General features: G+C 35.1%; 1 pseudogene; it reads left to right on the top strand.

Moving 5' to 3' along the window:
• Nucleotides 1–451: 451 nt before the first annotated feature.
• On the top strand, nt 452–2047 carry LOC149210905 (alcohol dehydrogenase class-3-like; annotated as a pseudogene).
• Nucleotides 2048–7683: the final 5636 nt, after the last annotated feature.

The following is a 7683-nucleotide window of genomic DNA, read 5'->3' as shown; positions in this document are numbered from 1 at the left end:
AGATGCACTAGGGAAAAAGGCAAGAGGGACTCATGGCATCCTCTATTGTAGCGCAAGTCATTAGCTGCAAGGGTGAGAACAAAAAAGAAAACTTATACATATATGAATTTAATTCTTCGCGGAAAAGATTCTCATTTATGTAGTTAGTTATAAAGATCATCTAACCTGCTATGAACTGCATATCAGTTGGTGTAGTATGGGAAGCAGGGCGATGCATATCTATCCAACAAATCCAAGTGGCTCCTCCCTAGGACAAACAAGTACCAATAAAAATCACTCACACTTCTCTACGTCATATTGATATTTATTCCGGAAAGGAAAGGTACCACTCTCGTCATCTCATTTTTCATTCATTGTATTGAAGGTTCAGTTTCATTATCCCATTTTTCATTCATTTTATTGAGCGCTCAACTCCATCTTTGCTTAATGTAATGTATTTAAACATTGCAGGATGGAGGAGCTTCGTTGCCAAGGATTCTGGGTCACGAAGGTGCTGGGTATTTTCATTTTATATATGATCTTTCAATTTCATAAGGGAAATTGAAGTGTATTTATAGATGTGTTATGTCTTTAAGTTGATACAGGGAATTGACAAACAAAAAAAAGTTTCACTTTTTTAATCCCTTCCCCTGTTTCCTAGGATTTTGATGGTTAAAATGAATATATCATTTCTTCATCTGCAGTGGTTTAAAAATTAAGTATTGATTATATTTATCATAATGACACATTATTCAGCCAACGAGAATGTGTGACTCGCCTATGCAGGATTGTAGAAAGCGTGGGAAGTGAAGTTAAAGAGTTGAAAGCAGGCGATTATGTGATTGCACAATATATGGTGGAATGCAAAGAATGCGAGCTCTGTCATCAAAGGAAAGAACATTTGTCAAGTTTTCATATTCAACTTTATGAGCGGAGTTGCTTACATTGACAAAAAATGTCGATTCTCTGTCAAGGGAAAAACCCATCTGTCATTTCTTTGGGCTGTCCACATTCAGTGAAGATACAGTGGTGCATGCATCTTGTGTAGCGAAAGTGAATCCTGAAGCTCCATTGGAAAATATCTGTTTGCTTGGATGTTGAGTTTTGGCAGGTAGTATAATCATCCATTCTCCACTAAAATACACCTAGATACGAGATCCTTGCCCTGCAAAAATACAAAAAAGTAAAATGGTCGATGCATCATAACATGGGGCCTAGTTTTTCGTTTCAGGATTAGCAGTTGCCTCGAATGCTAGGAAGGTGAAGCTCGATGATTCAGTAGTGATCTTTGGATTGGGCACCGTTGGCTTGGCTGTACGTTTTTCTGAATATCTCAAGCAAAAACTATACATACACATATTTAATAAAGATTTGCTCTTGTGTCGCAGAGAGTAGTTTGCATTCTGTGTCTTTCTAATTGCTATCTACTAGTGAATCTTGCGATGTTTAGGTTGTAAAAGGGGCTCGAATAGTTGGAGCTTCCAGAATCCTTGGAATTGACATCGACCCAAGGAAGGAAGAAATATGTGGGTTGGAAACCATACACAACAATAACCTCTATTACTATAGTGTATATAAACCATAATGCTTTGGGCTGATTCCCTTTAACTTTTGCACATGGGTATAGCTGTTCTGAAATTAATAGCTGCCATTTTCTTTCCTAACAACTAAACGATTTGGGGTCACTGAGTTTCTTAATCCATCCGATTTGGATAAACCCATTCAAGAGGTAATCGGTAAAGTCTCCAGCACTGGTTCTTTTGGGTCTATAACACTGGATTTAAGGGCATGAACATTACTAATGCTAATAACATGTTGGGATTTACTGAATACTGCAGCTGTTATGAGTGTGGCAATCTTAATGGGACCTGTGTTTGTTGACGCAAAACAATATATGATGAGGCATTAATTAAAAACATGGGCCTATCCCTTTTTCTCACTAAGTAAAATGCATTACTCATAGCAGGTGATTACATAGATCACTGAAGGAGGAGTATATTCAAGCTACGAATGTGTTGGACGAGTCGAACTTATGCTCTGCGCACTTCATTGCTCTCACCTGGTCTGATTTTTTGTATCCTAAATGATTTGTCACGTTTTGTATGTTAATTGCAATTATTTTTCAATGATCCAACTAGGTGTTTGCAAGAACATAAAAGACTCATTAATTTTGGCTTCCTCTATGATCACAATTTTGTTGGGCATGTTTTGTGATTTGCGTTGCAGGTATGGGGAAAAACAGTGATATTGGAATCTTGACCATGAACCCAGGGGGTACATATCTCTCTTTTATGATTACTTGGCAGAGCTCCAGACTAGGCCCTTAACTGAGCAAAGAAGCCCAATTCCAGTGAAATCAAAGTAGCCCAATTTTAGTGAAATCCTCAGAGACCTTATCTAATAGACTTCCTGAGCACTATGTCGCATATTCAAATGGGCTTAAAATTTCTGTGAGCAATAACTGCATTAAAAGGGCGAATCCCCGTTCTCAGAAACACAGAAAGCCAACCAAATGGAGAATCTGTTTTTCACTGGCTTCTTCAAGTCTTTTATTATCTCAGGCTGTCTGAAGCTAGACACACATTGAAAATATTGCACGACAAGTTGAATCATATTGTAATCTGTACCATCTCTCCATGCACTGATTGCCTTCTCATAGAACATCCTATTGCTAAAACTCACAATACAGAGACCACCGGGCCTAAGATTCATTCATAATTAGTTGTCCATATTTCGTTCAGGAATAGCATTTTCAGGAAATATGCAGATAAAGATTTTGTTGAAACTGGTGTCAGAGCTGATAGACTATTATTCCTTTTCTATGTAGTTAAGGGTAACCTGTCAGCTCAAGCATCAACTCCATAATATATAATTCTTGATGTATTCTTTGTTGATGAAGTATAAGATGAATTTTCCAAAAATGAAAGAAAGGCACGCTTAAAATTAACATGCCTAGAGATTCTGGAATGGAATATGAGCTCTAGCGCATATTGATGAGTCTGAAACCACTTCTTATAAAAATTTTCAATGGGTTTCCCCATTCCTCCTTTGGTAAAATAATCACAGAGACTGAGCCATGGAATCAGGCTGTGTCATTTCTCTACCAATTCTGCATTGAATATTTTGGGCAGATCATATACATATATTTGCCTTCCTTTGCATTGTTTCTGGCTTGGATCCTTCATGCCTGCAGGCATTGAAGTACACCTATAGGCCTCCATTTGCATTTTCACTGCATCCAGAGAAAATGTACTGTTATTTGCATTAGTTTTCTTGTTTCCCGTTATGGCCCATTCACTAGATCCATTTTCAAATAGCATTAGTTTTCTTGTTTCCCATTATGGCCCATTCACTAGGTCCATTTTCAAATTTCTCCTGCGATGAAATCTCAATATGGGTAGTTGGTCTCTCCCGTTTCAAAGCCACTACTCCATGCCCATTAACAAACTAATTTAGCAATGGTGATGCAACATTCAATCCATGATTCGTCACCCTGAGACCTTGAATATCATGGCCACCAAAATTAAAATTGTCATCATCAAGCTGAGTTGCTTGATCTAGGAAATGCGTAGTGTTGGCAGAAACACAATATACATTCAACTTGCGGTTCGAAAAACAGAGATGAAGAAAATATGCAGGTAACAGGGTTGTCATAACCGAAAGACATATAACAAGCATTAGGAATAATGGGGCCAACAACAACACTCTTCGTATTACAGCCCCCATACACTTCATCCCCAATCCTGATCCTTCCACAATCCTACTTCTCTTTCTTGGCTTCCCCATGGATGCAGACCCACGAATCAACTAATCACACACCACGTTTACAGCAAGGGTACCCTTTTTATCTCATTGTCAAAACCAAACCTTGAAGAGACAAACACCAAGTCAATTCAATATAGGTTTCAACGCATGTTAACACTACTTAAAAACTATGACTGTTCGACCTTAGGAAAACGGCTGTTTATTGCCATTTCTAAAGATTTAAACTGCAATGGGAAGTATAACAGCAGCTTCCACTGACCTAATCTTTATGTTGGCAGTTCTCCATTTTTTACGTGGTATTTTAACGGTTGCCCTAACAAGAACAAAGGTAAATGGAAGAGGAGATCGATTATTTTCTCCAATAACACCTAATTGAAAATTTGCATTGGGTTTTACTGTTTTAATCTCTGCATGCAATTATTTCCTCTGTTATTACTGATATCTACCTATCCCATGGTAGATATGACTTGCAGGACTGATCGATGGTTGGCGTTGCAGATTCTCTGTTTTTGCTGGGTGCACATGGATACTCTGGCCCATTATATGCTTTCTGTATGGCTTTAGATATACAATTTTAATAGTTTGTATCTGTTGAATGCTATAGCAGTGAGTATGTGTATATACTTAGAATGTTGAACATGAAGAAATTTGAAAAGGGATATTTTGAACATCGAATTATGTACTGGTTTTTCAATATAATAAAAAAACCATCGATTTTTCTTTCCTGAGAAAAAATCCTCCTCTTTTAACTAAGGTTACGTGATAATCCAACAAATATTGGCCAATAGTGTGGGAATTTATGGGTTAAGGCTATGAACACACCGAGAAGTGATGCATGATGCTAAACCCTAGGATGTAGACTAAATAAACTCCTAATCATGTGGATGATTGAATGGCATGCATGAGGCTCAACCCTAGGATGTAGACTTAATAAACTCCTGATCATATGGATAATTGAATGGCATGAGCACCAAAACATAGAAGGGTTACCATGCTAGGGAACTAATGAAAGGAACGTTGTATGTCTAGGTAGATGATAAATGCCAAAGATCGATAGGTTAATTTATCTATGTAAGCAAGGGTGGTCATATAAGAAGGGAAAAGAAAGGGAAATACAACATTCTCAAGAGAGATATGTTATGCTAAACACCACTTAAAGAAATATAACTGAAGAGGACCACTTTCGATAGCGAGATAAGGGCATGTATGGAGAATTCCTAAATGGAAGTAAGTCAATCAATATTGATGTGTAAATTTTCTTAAGAAAAGAAAAATAATGCATATATATTTGAATTAATAATGTTACCTACTTGAATGACCCCATGAGTAAAGGCTCCCCGAAGAAGTTTCAAAGCAAAAAAAATCTATGAATGGCATTTTGAAGGGCTTGGAAATAATGACATAGGTGGCTTATGAATTATAGTTTGTATGAGCATGTACAAGGAAAAATAAAAAAGAAGGGTTTCTTTAAAAAGACTAAATCTCAAAATTCAAATTCACTTTTGCATACTAAATTTGAAGAGGAGGAGGTAGTCCCAAATCTTTATATGTTCATCATAGACATATTAACTATGGGAATTTTAGTTAGTAAGTATAAAGGCATGTATATCAAAAACCTCATCTTCAAGAATAGGTGTATGCTCAATAGAATGTACCAAACCCCACCAATTAAAATATTAATAATAAAGAGAAATCTCATGCTACTAAAAATTTGAATTTATCATGGACATGCAATTAGGTTTGATATGGACCGCATCTGCCATTTGTATTTAAAACTATCACATGTGAATTTCCTAGAGAAGAGAAGATTGGGATAATTGAACGGATTGGTAGTGGGAAATTCACACTTCAAGTACTAATTCATATTGTAGAACCTGCAGGAGGGAGAATTTTCATGGATGGAGTCGACATCTCAAATATTGGACTCCATGATTTAAGATACAAACTAAGAATTATCCCACAAGACTGAATCTTATTTGAAGGAACTATATAAAGCAATTTGTACCCACTCGAAGAACATTCCAACAGGGAAATTTGGGAGGTAAGTCTTATTAAAATGAATGAGTTTTGATTTCCATGGTATGTGAGATGCTATTAGAAATATAACTTATCATTTTGCAAGATCGAAACATTTCACTTTTCGTTGAGATCAAATCTAAATAAGCTTGCCACAAGAGGCCACTAGGGTTGGTGAAAGCATGTCACTATTCTAGCTCTCACCAGATTCCATTCTTCTCTTTTTAAACAATGCTCTCTCCTATATTATGTGGTCCTCTATGCTACTCTTTTCTACGCTCTTGCCTTAGGGTGTTCCCATTGCAACATGTGGTGCAATTGTTAATTTAACCAATTCGAAAAGTATGATGTATCTCTTCCAAGTGCAATTTCAATTTCATTCCTAAAATTGACATCGCTATTATTTATTCAAAATTAATATATTTGACAATAATGAAAATGCATAATGCATTTATGCCAATTAATTAGTTACAAATGACTAAACTAGTTGTAACTATTTCATCTTCTAATCAGAAATCACTTGCCTTTATATTTTTTAGATTTTATTAACTGTTTATTATTATTACACAATTTCTAGTAAAAACAATTTTATATATATATATATATTAAAATTAATACAGTAAGAAATATCTGTGTAAAGAATTCTCAATAATTGTGGAAAAAGAATTTTTCATAAGTTTTTCAAATCTATTTAATTGTGTATCCTCAAACAATTCAAAGAATTGAAGCCTCAACTTTATTATGTTTTGTATTTTAATATATAACATTGTTGTAAATTGTGAATTATTACGTGTGTTTATGCTTAATCTCCTGAATATTTCTATTTGTTCGGAAATATAATAAACTACCTCGTGCTTTGATTCTTTGATTACAAAAAGAAATACTCACTCTCATGCTTTAGGAGGCTAATGCATCGGGCATCAATTTATATGTCATTTAACCAAATGTTTTTAAAAACCCTTAGACGGTGATATAATGTGACAAATTAGAGTATGCCAGCCATATTCAATAAATATAATAATAATTCTGTGAAATATAAAATCCTGATTATCATCCATCATTTCTTTTATACTAGAGGATAATTGAAATTCATAAAGTTTGATCAGAATACATGATAATTGAAATTCATTAAATTTTATATGAGAATACATGATAATCACAGACAGATGAAAGCATATAAAAGGAAACAGAAAAGACAAGACTACACCAGGTTGAAGGATAGCTAAAGGCCAATATTCAAGATTATACCGTGCAACTCTGTATAAATACATTTGTGTAGCATGTACACAGGGTTAAAATATAAGTAACATTTTAATCACGCCCTTCACAGCTGAGAGTATTTGCAATGGACTCTGCTCAGTAGAGAAATGTATTATGGCTCTTTCAGCACAACCCCTAATAAATAAAACAAAATCACAGATTTTGAAAGTTGACGCAACTGGTATTTCAAAAATTAAGGCGTCAGAAGCACTATATTCGTAACAACACTAATTAAAAATACGTTAAAATATTGAAATCATAGCATATTTGCAAAAATATGCGAGGCGCACTTCGTTTATTCCTATGCATCGAGATGTAAAAGCAACATGTGGATGCTATTATAAATTATCTCCATAATAATCATGGAATCCGAATGAACTCAAAATATTCAAAGGCAGTGAGAGGGTAAATTGATGACAGTCTCTCTCAAACACGATAGCACTTGTTGCTCTGCAGCCTGGCTGGTTGAAATATAAGCTAAAACAAACTTTCCAAACATAAAAACAACTTGTAATTACAAGTTTGACCATCTAAAATATAAAATTTAAATTGAAGCATCCTATTATAGAATTTATATCTCTAATTTCCTACTTCAATTATACCTGCTTTACATAACCATGCAACAAGTGTAGGATCATGGAAGTGTACTCTGATTTGTTGTTG

This window comes from Pinus tabuliformis, chromosome 1_2, assembly GCF_031772625.1.
Source record: "Pinus tabuliformis cultivar Carrire ecotype Pingquan chromosome 1_2, CPIR1, whole genome shotgun sequence".
In the NCBI taxonomy this organism is placed as follows: Eukaryota; Viridiplantae; Streptophyta; class Pinopsida; order Pinales; family Pinaceae; genus Pinus; species Pinus tabuliformis.
This window is presented reverse-complemented; position numbering and strand designations above follow the sequence as displayed.